General features: G+C 43.0%; 2 long non-coding RNA genes across 2 annotated transcripts in view; one reads left to right on the top strand and one right to left on the bottom strand.

The window, feature by feature from the left end:
- Positions 1-5,377: 5,377 nt before the first annotated feature.
- Positions 5,378-20,902, bottom strand: part of LOC106995580 (uncharacterized) — an 84,218-nt gene continuing 68,693 nt past the window's right edge. Inside the window, exon 4 of the long non-coding RNA XR_013399450.1 lies at positions 5,378-12,794. This is a non-coding gene — a long non-coding RNA (uncharacterized LOC106995580). The remainder of the gene's footprint in view (positions 12,795-20,902) is intronic.
- LOC114670530 (uncharacterized) lies at positions 6,040-20,620 on the top strand. Its single transcript, XR_013399451.1, has 7 exons — positions 6,040-6,096; positions 8,385-8,449; positions 8,916-8,949; positions 11,176-11,351; positions 11,810-11,831; positions 12,114-12,764; positions 19,688-20,620. It is a non-coding gene; the product is annotated as an uncharacterized LOC114670530 (long non-coding RNA).

Genomic DNA, 20,902 nt, shown 5'->3' on the forward strand with positions numbered 1-20,902 from the left:
GTACTGTGGAAGTTCATTCATTAAGTTGATTCAATAATCACCATTGTGGGGAGTATTCAGTGTCCCCTATGTAAGAGGAATCTGTGAAAAGATTAACCCGTATTTTTTAATGTGTCAGAATTCTAATTTGCTTAGTAAGTATTGCCACAACTACAAAAGTAAATATACACTTAAAAGTCAATTTTGGTTCATGTTTAATGATGGACAATGTTTCAAGCTAATGTCTAGAACTTACCTGATTGTTAAACATTAGCATAGATCTCCCTGAAAGATAATAAATTTTTATTATTTATAATAAATAAAAATTTATTATTTTAAAATTAATATATTTCTTTAACTAGAGAGTTTTAAATTGACATAAAAATTCAGCATATGGCTGGGCATGGTGGTTCATGCTTATAATCCCAACACTTTAGGAGGCCAAGGCGGGCAGATCACCAGAGGTCGGGAGTTGGAGACCAGTCTGGCCAACATGGTGAAACCCCTTCTCTACTAAAAATACAAAAAATTAACCGGGTGTGGTGGCAGGCACCTGTAATCGCAGCTACTCAGGCGGCTTAGGCAGGAGAACTGCTTGAACCTGGGAGGCAGAGGTTGCAGCAGGCCATGATCACACCATTGTACTCCACCCTGGACAGCAAGAGCAAAACTCCATCTCAAACAAAAAAAAATTGAGCATATAATACACAAAGTTCCCATATCCTTCTGTCCCGTCACCCTCACTTCCTAATTTCATCTATTATTAACATCTTACATTAATGTGGTACATTTGCTAAAAGTAATGAGAAAATATTGACATATTATCTGGAGTCTATCATTTACATAACATTCATTCTTTGTTACCCATTTAATATGACGTTTGAAAATTGGTAACATTATGTTCACCATTATGTTCTCATAAAGAATATGTTCATCTCCCTAAAAATCTCCTCTTCTCGCTCATTAATCTCTGTCCTCTTTCTCCAGAAACCTTGACAACTATTAATATTTTCACTGTGGGCTGGGTGCGGTGGCTCAAGCCTGTAATTCCAGCACTTTGGGAGGCAAGGTGGGCAGATCACGAGGTCAGGAGATCGAGACCATTCTGGCTAACACGGTGAAGCCCCGTCTCTACTAAAAAAAATACAAAAAACTAGCCGGGCAAGGTGAGGGGCGCCTGTAGTCCCAGCTACTCCGGAGGCTGAGGCAGGAGAATGGCGTAAACCCGGGAGGCGGAGCTTGCAGTGAGTGGAGATTGCACCACTGCTCTCCAGCCTGGGCGACAGAGCGAGACGCCATCCCCCCCCCCCAAAAAAAAAATATTTTCACTGTGGCTTTAGTTTTGCCTTTTCCAGAATGTCATATAGTTGGAATCATATGTAGGTTTTTCAGATAAATGTATTTCACTAAATTGATATATATTTAGGCTTTCTTGTCTTTTTTATGCCTTAATGGCATAAAATGCATATTAAATCACCAAATAATACTGCATTAAATGGATTTCTGTCTTTATTTACCTCTTGAAGAATTTGGTAGATTTCATGAGAGAAACCATCCTAGTCTGGTGCTTTCCTTTTCGGAATGCTCTTAATGTGAATTCAACTTATTTAATAGACACAAGCTTATTCAAATTATCTAGGATTCTAGTGTGACCTTGGGAAGAGTGTTTTTCAAGGACCTGACACATTTCACTGAGGTTATCAAACTGTGGTCATAGAATTGTTCATGATACTCCCTGATTATCCTTTTAGTGCTCAATGGTTCGTTCAGTCGAGATGGCTCCTCTATTATTTCTGAAATTGGTCATTTTTGTTACCAGGCTTGGTTAGCTTGCATAGAAGTTCCTTCATTGTGGCCGGGCGCGGTGGCTCACGCCTGTAATCCCAGCACTTTGGAAGGCTGAGGCGGGCGGATCACAAGGTCAGGAGATCGAGACCATGGTGAAACCCCGTCTCTACTAAAAATAGAAAAAATTAGCCGGGTGCAGTGGCGGGCGCCTGTAGTCCCAGCTACTCGGGAGGCTGAGGCCAGAGAATGGCGTGAACCCAGGAGGCGGAGCCTGCAGTGAACCGAGATTGCGCCACTGCACTCCAGCCTGGGCGACAGAGCGAGACTCCGTCTCAAAAAAAAAAAAAAAAAAGAAGTTCCTTCATTGTAATGAGCATGTCAAAGAACCAGCTTTTGGTTTTAATGATTTTCTAATGATTTCAGCGTTTTAATTTTATTGACTTCTGCAATGTTGTTTATTACGTGTTCTACTTGCTTTACATTGCATTCCTTTATTTTCTACAGTTTCCTACTTGAAACATGATATTACTGATTTTAGATCTTGTGATTTTTACTATATTGCATCCAATGCTATAAATTTCCCTCTACGGACTGCGTTTGTTACATCTAGAAATCTTGTCAAGTCACATTTTCATTTAAGGTAGTTAAAGGTATTTTTAACTTTCTATTGAGACTTCTTCTTTAACCCATGAGTTACTTAAAAGTGCAATGCTAATTTGCAAATATTTGGGGATTTTTCTGGCTTTTACAGTTGATTTTTTGTTGTCAGGTATGTGTTGCAAAAGCAGTGATCTCTCATCTTGCCACCACCCAAGATGGCCCAGGATGTGGGCTCTCCTTGAATGAGTTTGGTAATCTGCCAACCGGATGTGGTCGGCCTCCTCCTTTTTTTTTTTTTTTTTTTGAGACGGAGTCTCGCTCTGTCGCCCAGGCTGGAGTGCAGTGGCCGGATCTCAGCTCACTGCAAGCTCTGCGTCCCGGGTTTACGCCATTCTCCTGCCTCAGGCTCCCGAGTAACTGGGACTACAGGCGCCCGCCACCTCGTCCAGCTAGTTTTTTGTACTTTTTAGTAGAGACGGGGTTTCACCGTGTTAGCCAGGATGGTCTCGATCTCCTGACCTTGTGATCCGCCCGTCTCGGCCTCCCAAAGTGCTGGGATTACAGGCTTGAGCCACTGCGCCCGGCCTGCCTCCTCCTTTAGTCTGAGCTTGCCTTCTGCTTAGAAAGGGCCATTCTCAGTTCTAGCAGGGAGTTTTCCCAAAGTTGAGAAGGTGACATTCTTACTCCCCAGTGCAGCCGGTACCTCTGACCCGTGGTCAACAGACAGGACAGACACGGGCAGGCTCTGTGTCCTAAAACAGAAGGAACTGTGCGACCATCGTGATTGGAAATTTGTGAGGATCACCGTGTTACTCAAGTAAGGTCTTTGGAAGTGTCGTATTACTACTGTTTGTTAACTGCTTGTTGGTGGCCTGGCTGAGCCACACCCTTATGAAAACCAGTACCCGTCAGCCAATGTGGGTGTCTGTGCAGCCTGAGACCCTCATGAGAACAGCCTCATGGCAGCTGTCTTTTCCCCTTGCCACCATCAGTGCCTCCATGTTCCTGGGCACTGCTTTCTCTGATGGGTGCTGGGTGCTCCACTGTTTTCCTGCACCTCAGTGTCTATAGCTGGATGTCTCTTCTGGAATCTAGGTGAGGGGGCATCAATAGCAGTTCTGCTGTGGCACTGCCCTCCTTCTTAGCTTGTCTCGCTGTGTCTCAGCCTCCCTCAAAGATGCCACCCTTCAGGATCTTCCACAAGTTTCCTGTTGAAATCCAAGCAGAAAAATATGAGCAATATGACCAACCGTATACCCATTGAAGACATGAATGAAGAATTAAAACAATTCTCCATGGACTGTACCTCATATAAATCCCTAGAAGTAGTTTCTTAAAAAAAAAAATCAAGGAAGATGTAATGCTTTTCCATGAATTAGAATACCCTACATGAACAATTAAATGAAATGGCTAGCATAGTCTTGAAACCAAAACCAGATAAGGTAAATTAAATCCTGTGATATTTTAAAATACTGTAAATTCTGACTAATGCAAGTTAATCTCAAAATATGAAATGGTGTATTAACATTGAAGATGCAGTAAAGTAGCTACCTCAAGAGGTTAATGGAGAAACAATGTGATTATTACAATAGATTGAGGAAATTCATGGATAATATTCACCATATATTTACAGGACAACTATCTTATAAACTTTAAGTGATCTATGACAACCATTTGAATTAATGCTGCTTTAGCAGCATATCTTTTGGCTTGTTAAAAACTGGACAAGAATTTTCATAACATTTATTTTTAACACCTATATTGGGCATGAACCCATCATAAAGTTTGCCCACTGAAAATGTATACAATTTGATGTTTTATTACATTGATACTGTGTGCACCCATCACCACGATCTAATTTAAAAATGTCTCCCTCACCCAAGTTCTTGCCCACTGGCAGTTAATCCCCACTCCCATCTCCAGCCCTGAGCAGTGCTGCTATGATATTCCATCTCCATAAATTTCCCGCTTCCTTAATAGAAACGGACATATATATATATATATTTGGAATCTGACTTCCTTCATTTAGCATACTATGTTTGAAGTTAGTTGACGCTTTAGCACGTGCTGGTCGTGTGTTTTCCTTCATGGTCTGCTGTGTTTATTCATACAGATAGTGTTTATTCATTTATCAGTTAATGGACATTTAATTACTGTTTTTTTCTATGATGAGTAATGCAGCTTTGAGCATTCATATGTAGTCATGTAATGCATAATGATATTTTGGTCAATATATACATTTTTTGAGACCCAGAGTAGAGTGCAGTGGCACAATCTTGGCTCACTGTAACCTCCACCTTCCGGGTTGAAGCAGTTCTCATGCCTCATTGTTCTGAGTTGCTGGGGCAACAGGCACACACCACCATGCCAGGATAATTTTTGTATTTTCATTAGAGACAGGGTTTTACTGTGTTGGCCAAGCTAATCTCAAATTCTTAGCCTCAGGTGATCCACCCACCTCTTCCTCTCATAGTGCTAGGATTATAGGCATGAGCCACCATGCTTGGCCTAAGTTTTTTAAGAAACAGAACTATTTTTTAAATTAGCTTTGCCAATTTATATTTCGACCATGATTCATAGCACTAATTTCATTGCACAGTGTATGGTAGGCCTCAACATGTAAGAAATGATGAAAGGCCGGGCGCGGTGGCTCAAGCCTGTAATCCCAGCACTTTGGGAGGCCGAGACGGGCGGATCACGAGGTCAGGAGATCGAGACCATCCTGGCTAACACGGCGAAACCCCGTCTCTACTAAAAACACAAAAAATTAGCCGGGCGAGGTGGCGGCGCCTGTGGTCCCAGCTACTCGGGAGGCTGAGGCAGGAGAATGGCGGGAACCCGGGAGGCGGAGCTTGCAGTGAGCTGAGATCTGGCCACTGCACTCCAGCCTGGGTGACAGAGCGAGACTCCGTCTCAAAAAAAAAAAAAAAAAGAAAAGAAATGATGAAAGCAACACATAAAGATTAGTGTAAAACAAATAAGATTATCATTGTTGCTGTCATCTTTATCAAATTCTCAAAACTAAGAGTCTGTTTTTATATAAATGTACTTGGCAACATAGCTGAAAAAAAGCATTATCAGTTACATACTTTTATCAGTAACACAAATTTTAAGGGGGAAAAACACATGTTCTCACAACACAAAGTCAGAATTAACAGAAAAATTCTGCCGGTCACTTTGGACTATTTAACTGCCTGGGTCAGGGTTCTGTAGACAAACGAGCATCTATGGAGCACCTGAAGTAGGGGAATCAACAAGACTTGGGTTTCAAAAGTTACCTGGGTTTACAGCATGAAACTTGGTTGGAGGACACACACCTTGCGTGAGCGAGGTGCCTCGGTGTGTGTGGACGTGTTGGAGGTACAGCATCATGGTGGCTTCCTCCAGAAAGGGACATTTGGGGTGGATTCATTCCATCTGGACAACACAGCCTGATGTGGCATGGACATGAATGGAGGTGAAATGGACAGTAGCCGAGAGGATCAGTCCTGACAAGGGCCAAGGTGAAAAACCTGGGAACCCCTTCAGGTGCAGAGTCTTCAGTTGAAAAAGGAAGTGGTCATAGGAAATACTGAGATGGATCAGCAGTGCACGGGAGACAGAGTTCTTGGCCCTGCAGAGTGAGTAGTGTGGATTCTCAAGTTTTCTCCTCTCTCCATTTCTCTTCCAATGCAGACTGTTACGAGCATGAGATTCCAAAGTACTGTGAGCCTTGGCCCAGTCTCGAAGGTAAAGGAAAGCTGCTAGCAAGACTGGCATCTGGGCTTGGCTGTGTGTGTTTTCTGCTGTGGGAAAATATACATAACACAATATTTATCATTTGAACCTTTTAACCAAAGTGTGCATGCAGTGGCATTAAAAATATTCACAGTGTTGCATAACGAACACCACTATCTACACCCACGATTTTGATGATTTCTTACAAAACCTTGTCCACAGTAAGCAATATATCGCCTTCTCCCTGTTTCCAGCTCATGGTAATTCCTATCCCACCTTCTCTTGTATGAATTTGATTATTCTAGGCACTTCATGTAAGTACAATTAGACAATATATTCCTTTTGTGTCTGGCTTATTTCACTAAGCACAATATTTTCACTGTCCACCCATGTTGTATCATCTATCAAAATTGTGTTCCTTTTTTACAGATGGATGATATACCATTGCATGTAGACCACCTTGCTTTTATTACATTCATTTGTTCATTGATAGTTGGATTATTTCCACCTTTTGGCTCCTGTGAGAAGTGATGCTGTAAACATTAGTGTACAAATATCTGTTTGATTTCTGTTCTCTATTCTTTGGGGTATATACTTGAGTCGAATTCCTGGGTCTAAAGGGAGTTATATATTTAACCTTCTGAGCCATTGCAGACTGTTTTTCACAGTGGCTGCATCTTTATCCATTTCTACCAGCTAATGTATCAGGGTTACAATTTCTTTACATCCTTGTCCACACTTACTTTCCTTTAAATCATCCTAGTATATTGGTGTGTACTTGTGTTTTTCAATTGCATTTCTCTAATGACTATTGATGCTGAGCAGCTTTTCCTATGCCATTATCCGTGGGTGTATATTCTTTAGGGAACTATATGTTCAAGTCTTTGCCAATTTTTAAAGAGTTGTCTGGGGCCAGGTGCGGTGGCTCACGCCTGTAATCCCAGCACTTTGGGAGGCCGAGCCGGGCAGATCACGAGGTCAGGAGATCGAGACCATCCTGGCTAACACGGTGAAACCCCATCTCTACTAAAAGTACAAAAAAAATTAGCCAGGTGTGGTGGCGGGCACCTGTAGTCAGAGCTACTCAGGAGGCTGAGGCAGGAGAATGGCGTGAACCTGGGAGGCGGAGCTTGCAGTGAGCCAAGATCGTACCACGCACTCCAGCCTGGGCGACAGAGCAAGACTGTCTCAAAAAAAAAAAAAGAAAGAAAAAAAAAAGTTCTCTGATTTTTATTTAGTTTGTTGTTTTAGATTTTTGGGAGGCTTAAAATATGTTCTACATTTTAGTCTCACAAGATAAGTGATTTGCAAATATTTCCCTCTTTTGTAGAACTTTAGATGCACAAAATTCATTAATTTGTATGAAATCCTCAGCAGTTGGCCCCAAACAGATAAGACTGAAGCAATATTTTAGGAATAGTTGAAAGTATTATCACCACAGAACAGGCGTAATCAAATCCTGCAAGCTACACATAACCACAGTGACAGATAAGGCAGCAAAGGGCTGTTTGGTGATTAGTTCACCACACTTGCTGCAACTGTTTGTGCTGCAGAGTTAAGACATACCAGCATTCAACCCATGTCTCCTCTCTTGAAATAAACAGTCCAATGTTGGCTGGCCTGAACAAGCACAGATATTCTCCATACTCAATTAATATGCATGTATGACGAAGAAAAGGAGGTCTGGATGGAAAAATATTGTATGATTAATAATTATGCTTTAATTAATTTTAAAGGATATAACTTCAGTATTTCCAATTCTTCCATCAGCAGTTATAACAAAGGGTTAGTGAATAAATACAGTAGACTGTTTTGCCTAGAATAATCCAATCTGTCTACTAAACTTTGCTTTTATTCAAGTGCAAAATGCTAAAACATAATAACTGCAGTGACAGCCAGTGTGGATCCACAGAGGTAAAAATGGTCTTGGGACATAAATCCTATAAGCTAATACTATTTTACAGGATTTAGAAAACCATTTAGCTGGGTTTCAAACCTCACAGTGTGGGCAGTGGGACTCTCATCAGATTATAGCGTGTGCTTCAGTACCATTTGTAGACTGACTCATTCCCGTTGCCTTAAGTTGCCATCAGCAAAATGCCAGGGACTCTGTTTCTCGCTCCTCAGCTCCTCGCTCTTCCTGTCTTTCAATGAGGGAAGATTTTTTAGCAGCAGCTCAAGCTGTGCTTTTAATAAAACACATCCACACACACTGTCGTGTTGTCCACATTAAGCAGAGCTCCCTGAATAACTCATGAACCAAAGCATCTGTGACTAACCATTGCTCTGTGTCCTCCTAGCCTCTGAGGAGTCTCCAGCTCTCAAGGACAGAGGAGATGGAGAGAGGCCGGTCTATAATACGAGGGTAAGGTTGCTTTCCTTTCCCTGAAATAGAAGTGTTCCTTTCTTGGCGTCTTTCTTGTTCAACTGACTTTACATGTGAAAAAAACGACAATGTCCGTTACAGATATTAAATGCAGTGTTCTGAGGGGACAGAAGAAGCGACTCTTAGCAACTGATACGTAATCCAAAATTGCATTTACCTATGATGGCTTCAGGTTGTAGACTGTATCCTTGGGGTCCTTGTCCTTGGAAGCAATGTCTTCTCCTTGGATTCAGTATTTTGCACTTGCCAAGCTACGTGGACCTGAGGGATCCACCATCCAGAAGCTGATATCTTTTCTAGTGTGTATCCTACCTTTGTTTGGGGGGTCTTGAATTTGACCACACTTTCTGACCTTGTTTTCAGTATTCACTGAGAGAAATAAAGCCTTGTGCAAACAATCCACAACACGACGTACCCCTCATGAAGTCTTGTTTCTGTATTGCAGGTGGTGCAGGTGGTCCCTCTGAGGTGTGACTCTAGTAAGTATTCTGGAATTACTTGCAAAGAAAACAATCTGGATGCAAAGAAAGGTGTGGCATCCTTGCAGGTTTCAATGTGAAGAGCCACCCTGAGCCTGGGATTGGGATAGGAATAAGGAGAGTGGAAGTGTTTTTAAGAAACCCGAGTTCCCCAGGGAAAAAGTTATCGCCAATTTTTGAGGAAGCAGCTGTGCTGCCTTTTGGGTGGTACTGAGTTGGGTGCTTGAGGATTGGTGGTGTCTTGTGTGAGGCTGCATCATGTGTGGGGGGGGGGTGTGTGTGTGTGTGTGTTTGTACAGGTGAGGCTTGTGTTTTCTCAGGAGAGATTTCCCATTTATACAACTCAATCACCAGTGTCCACTTCCAACAATAAAATCCATCCTCCTCTACTCTCTCTGTACAGTGACTCCTCCACCCTCACCAGAGCCATCCCTGGGTCTGGCTTCTTATCCCCACTGCTCAGGTGGAGAACCTGAAGGGCCAAGGGAGTGGCCCCAGCTCCCGAGTTCGTGAATGAGAAAGTGAAAACATAAACCCAGGAGTGTGGGCCAGTGCTGACGCTGACATGCACTTAGTCATGGGGTGTTCCCCACCACGCAGGGAGTCCAGCATTCGTGTATAAATCCTAAAGCACAGAGCCTAAGAGGTCCCAGACACTGCCCATCACCATAAAGTGGCCTCTGTGGTCACACAACCCAGGGCACATCTCCCCACCGACCAGCGTAGTTATCAGTGTGTCACAAGCACAAAGATCCCCGGGGGTTTGGGTCAGCTCACAGAGCCTGTGTTTTTTTTTTGTTTTTGTTTTTTTTTACTTTTATTTAAAGTTCGGGGTACATGTGCAGGGAGTGCAGGTTTGCCACATACATAAACGTGTGTTGAGAGTTTGTTGTGCAGATTTCATCACCCATATATTAAGCCTAATATCAGCTATTTGTCCTGATCCTCCCGCTCCTCCCACCTCCCACCCTCCAGTAGGCCCCACACTCACAGATTCTAAGAGGAGTGGGGGACCACGCAGGCCAGTGCAGCCCACTTCAGTTGTGAAGTTAATTTGCTCAGCAACTGGCCAAAGCCTATAAGGATGGGTGATGTATTTTAGTAGATTTAGTAATATTATCTTCCCAAGCCCTAAAATGCTCAAATCCTGCCAGCTGAAAATGGTGAGGAGGGACAGATGGGAACTCTGTACAGTAGTTATTAGCCTGGCTTCCGTCCCCTCGTGGCAACTCTCTTGTGCATGTGGGTTAAAGACCCTCAGCCTCAAGCCAAGCTGCCTCCATGAGGAGCCATCTCACTATTGACTGGCTAGTGCAGTGTATGGCCACCAGCCCAACTGAAACAACACGTGGCTTTAAAACAAGTGTAAATCTCATACAACAGGCAAATGCAGAAGCAGCATGTCTTGCAAGTTGTAAAGAAGACAGTCGCAATGTCGCTGGACTTCAACGTGGGTAGACGACATGAGGGAACTCTGTCACTGAATCACGGCAGAGATCAAGGCCACTTGTAGACTATTTTGTGTTACAGAAGGTGGCCTTTAGCTCCTAAGCAAAGACCTCTGTTTCTCATTTCTTCCCTGTTCATCCTCTTGGTCATCCTTCTTCCGCAAGGGAAAACAGCCCAAGCAAAAGGCAGTTTCAGTATTAATCTGACCGAGGTTTTGTGCAGTTTATTATCCAGGTAATCAGGTGCAACCCGGTCTGCCTACCAGCCCCCCTGCCCCTGCTCTGTGTTTTCATTTAATAAACATTTTGGTCTACTTACTATGTGTTAGATTTTCTGGAGACCACAGAGTAAATGAGATAGAATCTTTATGTTCACAGCTAAGTTAGATTTAACATAACTGACAAAAATTAAGATTTCTGATTTCTTGTAAGAATATTTAGTATGTGTGAATGCATGCTGAATGTAAAGTGGTTAACAAAAAAAATCACACTTGCACTCATGGAGGGCTTTTCAGGAATTTGTCAATTTGTATTTTTTTGTATTTCCCCACTTCACTGGATAAAGCATATCTGAACCTGGAAGCTGATTCTCACTGCAGAAAGTGTTCTGAGTCACGTCTCTTAGCTTCTCTAGCGCAGGTCCACCCGGGAGGATGGCCCAGCATCAGCTCAGCCCATGCTGTGATCAGCCACCTCCATGCACCACACCAAGCAAGCTCCCTGGGTGATTCACAGTCTCCACCACCAGGGCACTGACCTTTACTCTCTGTTCTCCTAGCTCCCTATGGGGACCCTGTACAGGACACTGCTAACAAGGACACTGTGCGTGACATCGCTGACACTGTACGAAACATCTGTAATGAGGACGCCCTATATGAGATCACTAATGAGGCCGCTGTACACGATACTAATCAGCATGCTGTACAAGACATCTGTAAAAAAGATGCTGCCAAGGTAAGACACTTTTATCTTGAACAGAAATGATACTTTCCTGGTTCTTTCCAATCAGATGTAGACATGAACATCTGCCAATGTGCATTATTTATGACATCTGCAATTCCCTTGGTGTGGTGCTATTGATTGGCAGCCTCTCACCAACCCATGCCAGGCACACAGGGGCGTGGTAGATGGCAGCATCCACAATCCACCGCAATGCAGAGGTGTTTCCCTCCACAGCAGGTTTCCCCCATGGATTAAGAGTTGTGAAACTGTCAATGTAAATACATTTTAAAGATAAATTCTGTGGGAAAAGATCTTGTCTTTTCCACAGGTGTCCTCCGTGCTAGTTTGGGGGGAGTTCAACCTTTGACTCAATCACTATATCCCTTCTAATTTTTCAAGTTTTTGAGAGAATATCAGATCTATGTGACATGCATGGCATCATTTCACCCTCCTGTTTTCTATAATTGCAGGAGCCATTTATACTGGAAAACGGTATGTACCCTGAAATAACCCACTTCCTGAGGGAAAAACGCTGTCTGTAGGGGTATAGAAACCAGATTCTTGGCTCCTTTTGGGAAGAAGGATCTGGGGGTCTGGTGAGAGCAGATGATTTTGCAAGTATAAAACAATGTCCAGAGAGGCTGGAGGGATGTCTGTGGGACAATCAGAGGAAACACCAGGGGATCCTGTGTGAAGCACCGGGGCGTCAACTGGGGTGGGAAGAGTGGGTGGGCCTCTCTCTAATGACTTATCCTGGTGTTTGTGTTTCTAAAGATTTGATTGTGGAGAGCATATCTGACGACGAGGATTTTGCAGGTAGGTAACTACTTTCCAGGTAAGATCCAATGGGAGAGAGTTCCCAGGGCCTTCGGGGTATCCGTGCTGCTTGGGAGGTTGAGGGAGGGGGCATGAAATCAAAAAGAAAAAGGAAATATGTGTCAAACTGGATTTGGTGTTTTCCAGGTTTCTTGCCATAATGTAAGAACTGTCTCTGTGGGCTGGGAGGGTGCTGTGTGATTTAAAGGAGATCTTTCCCAGAACACCTGGCCTTCTCTGCCTCTGCCAAACATCACAGCCTTTGGGTTGGACTGGTCAGCACTGCTTGGGATTGTGCAGAAGAGGTTTGGGGTTGCATCAAGTGGCACCTGTGGCGAACAGAATCTGAGGGACACACTCCCTCACAGGCACTTACTTGAACCTGGAGACACAGTTCTCCTGGTGTGTGCCCAGGGGTGCAGGAGAAATTCACGGTCATCCTCTGAACTTTTAGGACTTTAAAAAGCACTCACATTTCCATCTCGCTGTTGACTCCTGGCTTAAAGGGAGCTCCCGGGGTGAGTGACGGAGGCGGGATCGGACCCTGGCAGTCTGACGGCAACACCTGTGTTCCTCTGCACTGGGCCTTGGACAACATTACACACCTTGGTGAGCATCAGGAATTCAGGCTAACCACATCTGAAATTGAGATGGACCTTGAGTCATATAAATAGTTTGGAAAAGATGCATTTTATCACCCTATGGAAAGAAACCACTTATTTCTCACTCCAGCAGGATAAATGGTTTTCAGTATCTACTTAACTGCTCATTGACTCTTACTGTAGATGAGGAGGTGGCAAGCAGCCCCTGCCCTCCCCGCGTTGTAGGCCCAAGGTAACCAGCAATTGGCTGGATATAACGGAAGAGGGGTGCATTCGGAGGTATCTGTATTAATGGGACCCGCATGATATGGGTGACAGCTATTAGGGTGAGAAAAAACCTGGGAGCACAATGAAATATGTAAATATTCAAACATTGTTGAAATCTCCATGGTACTTTAATAGTTGAAGTCATTCTTGTGGTCATCACTGCCTTTCCCAAACATAACAAGCTACTTAATGTCACACGGACCCATGCCATGAGGAATGATGATCAGTTTGTAAAATGCCAGTAAAACCATTGCCTGTATCAGCCACAATATTTCATCCATACATTTCAATGTCCATGTGTAAGTATAGTTCAAATGTCAGAAATTTATCATCTAGTAGAATATGCATAGTGTATCAATGAGCAATAATTATCATACTGTTTCTATTAACAGTTATTTGATGAAAAACGCAGACTCCCATTCTTGGAGTTTTCTGAGTTTGCACACATTAGCGTGACAGCCCCATGTCCACCTGACGTGTGCCAGCAGGAGGCCAGGAACAGAGGCTTTTCTTATTAGCTAAGGTTTCTAAATGTATTACATATTCATGGTTAGAAATAACTCTAAATATCATAAAAGGTTAGCAAGGAAGTTTCCCTTCCACTCTGAACTTCCAAACACCAAGTCAACATTTTTGTTTGCATGTCATCCCTACAATCTACATGCAAATAGAAACATGCGCCTGGCATGCATGCTGATGCGTGATCATGTTTTTACAAAGTCCTCTGCACCTCTGCATATGCCACTGGGCAATGCACCTTAGTTATCATTCCACATTTCAACTGTAAATCCATTGTATTGTTTCAGATCTATGAAATACTGCTTCCTATGACTCTTCCCAAAATTACTTAAGCACTGCCCTCTGGGTATCCATTTGTTCTGTTTCCAGTCTTGCTCTTATGACCAATGCTGTAGTGAACAGCACTGTGTTGAGTGAAGTGGTGAACGTGGCATCTTTGTCTTGTTCCAGTCCTCAGGGAGAATGCTTTCGACTTGCCCCATTCAGGATAATGTGGGCTGTGGGTTTGTCATAGATGGCTTTTATTACCTTAAGGTATGTCCCTTCTGTGCTGATTTTACTGAAGGGTTTTAATCATGAAGAAATGCTAGATTTTGTCAAGTACTTTTTCTGCATCTATTCAGATTATCTATGATTTATGTTTTTATTTTTATGTGATGTATCACACTGATTGACTTGCATATGTTAAACCATCCCTGCATCCCTGGTATGAAACCCACTTGATCATGGTGGATTATCTTTTTGATATGCTGTTGGATTCAGTTAGCTTGCATGTAGCATTTCTTATTATTCCAATCTGTGGAATGTATTGGTTTAAATAATGAAAACATATTTTCACTGCTTAGCACTTTGTTTCTTTAACAGCCTTCCCAAAAGGGCAGCATAAAAGCAGGAGCCCCACTAGTCTCCCCTTAACCTGGAATCCCCCCTTCTCCACAGCTCGCTGATTGGGCAGGATAGACTGAGCACCCAGGCCTCAAGATAAGGACACACTCCGTCACCTAGAGGTGCAGTGCCTGGGAAGGCCAACCGTGGAGGGGCGCTGCCAGCTTTACAGTGATAGAGGTGTTCGGAGGGACTGACCACCAATTCATAAGGCTGTGCTTTGTTGGTGACGTCAAGGATTGTTTTGCAGATTGTTGGGGAGGGACAATCCCAAGGCCTCACCTGGTCCTGGTCCTGGTTTGCACAAAGGCAATAAGAGAGGAATGGTCAGGGCTGACCTGTTGCTGTGCTGGGGAGGAAGGTGCTGGGCTGAAATTCAGGAGGCTGAGGATGCAGCAGTCCCATAGGAGGTGCATGACCTTCAGCATACGGTTTCTTAATTGATGATAAATGGAAATGATAAATCATTGATGATTTTTTCTATCATTGGATATTTACTCTCTACTGCTGGTGCTGTTCCTGTCTTTATGGAGAAGATAGAGGATCAATCAGTGTGTGCTGCACTGAGTGGAAGGAAAGAGAACTGCAACAAAAATTAAGAGAGGATGAGGGGCGGGAGGGCCCTTCATCCAGGTGCTCGCAGAGTCCTCCTGAGGAGGAAAGCCCCGTGGCTCCCTGGGGAAGGAACCGTGAGGGCTGCGTGACTCCCACAGTGAAGTGTGTAGTATGTCTGAGGACACCCAGGCTGGTCTGTGAGGAGCCAGTGGCAGAGTGAGAAGCAGCAAGGCCAGGAGGGTGACTGGAGGCTAGGCTCTGGGTCATTCTCCATGTGATGGAAACAGATGGAGCCCAGTGGGCTGGGAGGTGCAGGACGTGGTGGCTGATGACAGAACAATGTGGAGAGAAGTGCCAGGTGTCAAATCCTTACTTCGTTCTGGGCATTGTGCTAAAACTTCCCGTGGCTCATCCCATTTAGGGACTGAAAGTTGCAGAGGTTTAGGAAACTCGCCTACAATACTGGAGCCCCCATCTCCTGCCCCAGTGCTGTCCCCCTTCTCACCCAGCCACCACCTGTGTCAGGGGAACACACAGAAGTGGTAACCTTTTATGGACAGGGAAGTAAATTCTGTTTTTGTTATTCACAGAAAAAAACATTGGCTCCTGTGGCTTGGGAAGGTGAAATACCAGAAGTATTTCATCTGGTTATTTCTACCAACGTGAATTCTGTAGTATTGAAAGGCATAGGTTAGCATTTTGGGCCAATTTACCCAGCATTCTGGGGTAAAGGCTTTAATTTAATAATTAATTTATTTATTTTTGAGACGGAGTTTCACTCTCGTTGCCCAGGCTGGAGTGCAACAGTACTATCTTGACTCACTGCAACCTCAGCCTCCCAGGTTCAAGCGATTCACCTGCCTCAGTCTCCCAAGTAGCTGTGATTATAGGCTCATGCCAACATGCCTGGCTAATTTTTTGTATTTTTAGTAGAAATGAGTTTCACCATGTTGGTCAGGCTGGTCTCGAACTCCTGACCTCAGATGGTCCTCCCACCTTGGTCTACCAAAGTGCTGAGATTATGGGCATGGGCCATACAAATATGGCAATACAAAATACAAAAATGGCAATCTCTTTTATCACACAAATAACTTCTTTTTAATAGTGATTTTTTTCTAATTGATGAATTACATACTTTTCATTTACTAATTATTAATTGCTTACATTTGAAGTGTTTTACAAATTAATATTTAATTGCATAGATGAAGATTACTAGTCATAGACATTTTACTAAGCAATACTCATTAAGCACAGCATGGATTCATGTGATGTCAAGGGGCTATTTTATTTGGTGAAAGGAAAAAGCACAAGAACGAATGCAAGAGCTGGACCAGTGGAGACACCGACAGTGATCTAAGATCTAAATCACTCTGTTGTCTTCCCGGCCTCCTGATCATCCTCATCACTGTCGTCAGCATTGTTGGGTCCTTTTAGCACAGATTTCTCAAAATGGGCAACTCCGTAACACTTGAAAGCTTATGAATTAATAGAATTTGTAAGAGTGCAATTTGGGGGAGTACCTATCGATTTTAAAATTCTAATAACCTGGTAATTTCATCCCATGTCTAGAGTCTTTTATGTAAAATATTTCCACAATTAGGATAAATATGTGCATGGGGATTTTCTATGTTGCAGTGTTTTAATGGAATAGAAAATTGGTAAAACCAAATTTCCATCACAAAGGAAATAGTAATACACTGAATAATAATACAGTGAATATTATACTGGCTTTAAACATCAAAAAAGAGCTCAACTTCTGACTTCCGATGATGGTGTTGAAGTAGGTCACAGCTGGTCGACATTTGATTTTCGTGTGGGAACCCTGGAAGTCTGCCTTAGTGATTTTACATGTGGCTAAATTTAGCTAATGAAAAGCTATTGTAAGTATAGAAAAATGGAACTTTAAAACAGTACTTCGTCAACAACCAAGTGGACCTGTTTCACGTAGAGCCCACGCATTCATCTGCCTGCCCATCACTCTGTCTGTCCACATGGGCATCATTTGTTAGTGGAACTGAGTGCCCACTGTCGAGCTGACAAGCCCATAACCTCCCTGTTCCTAGTCACACATTAATTCTTCAACAAATTCCTTTTGATTGTGATTAAGCTTAGCCGCTATTTCCAATTGCTTCCCCAAACGTACTTCTCACTGTTCTCCCATCACACCCTTCAGCCCATCCATGCGGGTTTCCTTTGCTTTTCCCACCTTACACCAAACTCCCTATTTTCACTCCCACTTTTACCTCCTCTCCAAGACAAAACAAAACTAGCATTTTAAAACTTAGTTGTAATCTTTGTTCCTTCATGAAAATTTCTCCAACAGCCACTCTTACGGCTCTGTGTGTTCCGCATATTTTAAAATATTGGGTATAAGGTTGAGCACGTCAGGATATGCTGTTTCGGGCTGCACACCGTTTTGTTTGTATTGATTCTTCCTATTGGAGGCGTGGTCATTGCCTTCTCCTCCTCTGGGGAGTTTATGCCAGTGCTCTTGAATAAGTTTGACAATTTTTCTTTTTATACTTAATTTTTTGTTGTTTAGTATTAAGATAACAGTATTCTCATCAAATTAATTGAAAGTAGCCCCCTTCATTAATTTCATGGAAATCTTTCAATCAGATTAGAATGACAACTCCATTGTAATTTTGGATTTAGCCAATAATACTATTAGGGCTCTGTGTGTGAGAGAGAGCAGGAGAGAGAAAAAGAGCAAGGGAGAGAAAGAGACAGAAAGAGACAAAGACCAATATTTCTTTTTTTTTTTTTTTTTTTTTTTTGAGAGTCTCTGTCGCCCAGGCTGGAGTGCAGTGGTGCGATCTCTACCCACTGCAAGCTCCGCCTCCCGGGTTCACGCCATTCTCCTGCCCTCCTGCCTCAGTCTCCCGTGTAGCTGGGACTACAGGCGCCCACCACCGCGCCCGGCTAATTTTTGTATTTTTAGTAGAGACGGGGTTTCACCATGTTAGCTAGGATGGTCTCGATCTCCTGACCTCGTGATCCGCCCGTCTCGGCCTCCCAAAGTGCTGGGATTACAGGCATGAGCCACTGTGCCTGGCCAAAGACCAATATTTCTTCACTACTGATTAAATTTACATAGAGTCTGCTGAACTATTTAGGATTTTTATTTCTTCATGAGTTCATTTTAGAAAATTGTACTTTCTAGGATCTTATCTATTTTGTATACATTTTTAAATGTATTGGCATAATATCCATATTCATATATATTTGTATACATAACGAATACATATGTAGATTTGAATACATATATATGTGTTCATAATATCCACTGATTGTTTTGTAATCTCTGCTACTTCTGTGGTTATGTCTTCCTATGAATTTCTGATGAATTTTGATGATTTCCCTTTTTTCTTGATAAATCTCACTAATGACTTTTGTATTAGACTTTTCTCCAAAACAACTGTTAGCTTTCTTACTTCTCCCTAATATTGTCCTTATTTTCTATTTCATCACTTTCTCTTCTTATCTGTTATCCTTCCATTACATTATCTGCGTTTATTCTGATGTTACTTTTTTCTAACTTTAGTTGTATGCTTAATTAACTTTCGGCCTTTCTGAGTTTCCAATGTAAATAACTAAGCTTATAGATTGCTCTCACATAATGCTCTTTGCTGTATCTCACAATTTTCAGTTTGCACACATTTTATTTATTCATAAGTATTATCTAATTGCATTATGATTTTTATTGACATTCAAGTTTAGAAGTATGCTCTGCATTTTCTAGTGTTGCAACCAATCAATGGTCTTGTGCGCGAGTCTTTCAGTTTTTGCCAGTCTCCTTTAGGAGAGATTTTGAGGTGTTGGATTGAAGTGTTACTGCTTTGCAACTTTGCTAAATGTTGCCAGATTCCCCTCCATAGGTGCCTAATGGGGCTTTCTTAGCAAGAATGTGTGCACAGCTGCGCTGGGACATAGTTACATGTGAAACAACTTTTTTTTTTTTTTTTTTTTTGAGACGGAGTCTCGCTGTGTCTCCCAGGCTGGAGTGCAGTGGCGTGATCTCGGCTCACTGCAAGCTCCGCCTCCCGGGTTCACGCCATTCTCCCGCCTCAGCCTCCCAAGTAGCTGAGACTACAGGCGCCCGCCACCACGCCCGGCTAGTTTTTTGTATTTTTAGTAGAGACGGGGTTTCACCATGTTAGCCAGGATAGTCTCGATCTCCTGACCTCGTGATCCACCCGCCTCGGCCTCCCAAAGTGCTGGGACTAAAATTTTGTCTCTAAAGTGGTTATTAAGGTGATTTTTAAAATTTTTTCAATAAGATTAAAAGCCATTTGGTTTTTTTCATTTATATTGTTTGTTCATGTCTCCAACATGCTTACATGTGATTGCTGCCAGTCTTCTTCCCTACATTTAGAGACTTGTTACATTTTAAGTATATTAAAACTTTTGTGATATGCCTGGTCGTATTTTTTTTCCTGTTTACCATGTATCTTTTGTACTTTTTAAATTGAACTTCACCTCACACTGAGGTTTTCTAGTTTTATGTAATAAAACATTGTAATTTCATTGTGTTCTCAGGCGCTACCACTTTCAAGGCTGCTGTTGACTTTCTACAGGAACATGTGCTGCATTGATGAGCAGCAGCCAGTGTCTCCCATGTTTTGTAATAATTGTTCTTTGTTTGTTTCAGATAACCCTGAGAAATATATTGGCTGTCTCCACAGGCTTATGATTTCTTTTCAGGTTTGAAAAATGCGCCCAGCTGAGCAACACGGGACTGACACATTGAGGGAGCAGCTGCAGGACACACCCAAGAAGCCTCCTGGAGGACTCGGGGGGCATTTACGGCTGGAGGCTTCATCTATGGCTGGCGTTTTCATCTATGGCTGGCGGTTTCATCTATGGCTGGCATTTTCATCTATGGCTGCGGGCTTTATCCATGGGCTGGAGACTTTATCCACTACTGGGAGCTTCATCTATGTCTGGAGACTTCATCTATGGCTGGTGTTTTCATCTATGGCTGCGGGCTTTATCCATGGGCTGGAGACTTTATCCACTACTGGGAGCTTCATCTATGTCTGGAGACTTCATCTATGGCTGGTGTTTTCATCTATGGCTGCGGGCTTTATCCATGGGCTGGAGACTTTATCCACTACTGGGGGCTTCATCTATGTCTGGGGGCTTCATCTATGGCTGGAGGCTTCATCTATGCCTGCGTGCTTTATCCATGGGCTGGAGACTTTATCCACTACTGGGAGCTTCATCTATGTCTGGGGGCTTCATCTATGGCTGGCGGTTCATCTATGGCTGGGGGTTCATCTATGGCTGGAGGCTTCATCTATGGCTGGAGGCTTCATCTATGGCTGCGGGCTTTATCCATGGGCTGGAGACTTTATCCACTACTGGGGGCTTCATCTATGGCTGGGGGTTCATCTATAGCTGGAGACTTCATCTATGGCTGGCGGCTTCATCTATGGCTGCGGGCTTTATCCATGGACTGTGGGCTTCATTCACGGATGGGGGCTTTATCTATGGGCTGGAGACTTTATCCACCACTGGGGGCTTCATCTATGGCTGGGGGCTTCCTCCACGGGCTGGGGGGCCTCATCCATGGCTGGTTTGCCCGATCTCTTTCTGAGCCACAGAAACAGATTATTAAACAGATAATTTTATTGAGTTCCACTTTTATAGTTTTTTAAATACTTTTTGTTTCAAAAGTTTTGTTGATAATTGTATGAAATAACTAAACCTGAATTACCCCTTTTAATTATTTCGTTGTGTCAATATAGAAAGAGTGGATTTAAGGAAACACTGAGATGCCCGTCTGTGTTTGTGAACAGGCGTGTTGGGTCTAAAGCCTTTATCTGGTAGCTTTCCAGAAGATCGCCCCGCCTTACACTTGCTTTCTGCGGGTCCCAGAGGCTTCCATTTGAAAGGAGCCTGTCTCCCTACTCTGCC

This window comes from Macaca mulatta, chromosome 10 (genome assembly GCF_049350105.2).
Source record: "Macaca mulatta isolate MMU2019108-1 chromosome 10, T2T-MMU8v2.0, whole genome shotgun sequence".
Lineage (NCBI taxonomy): Eukaryota > Metazoa > Chordata > Mammalia > Primates > Cercopithecidae > Macaca > Macaca mulatta.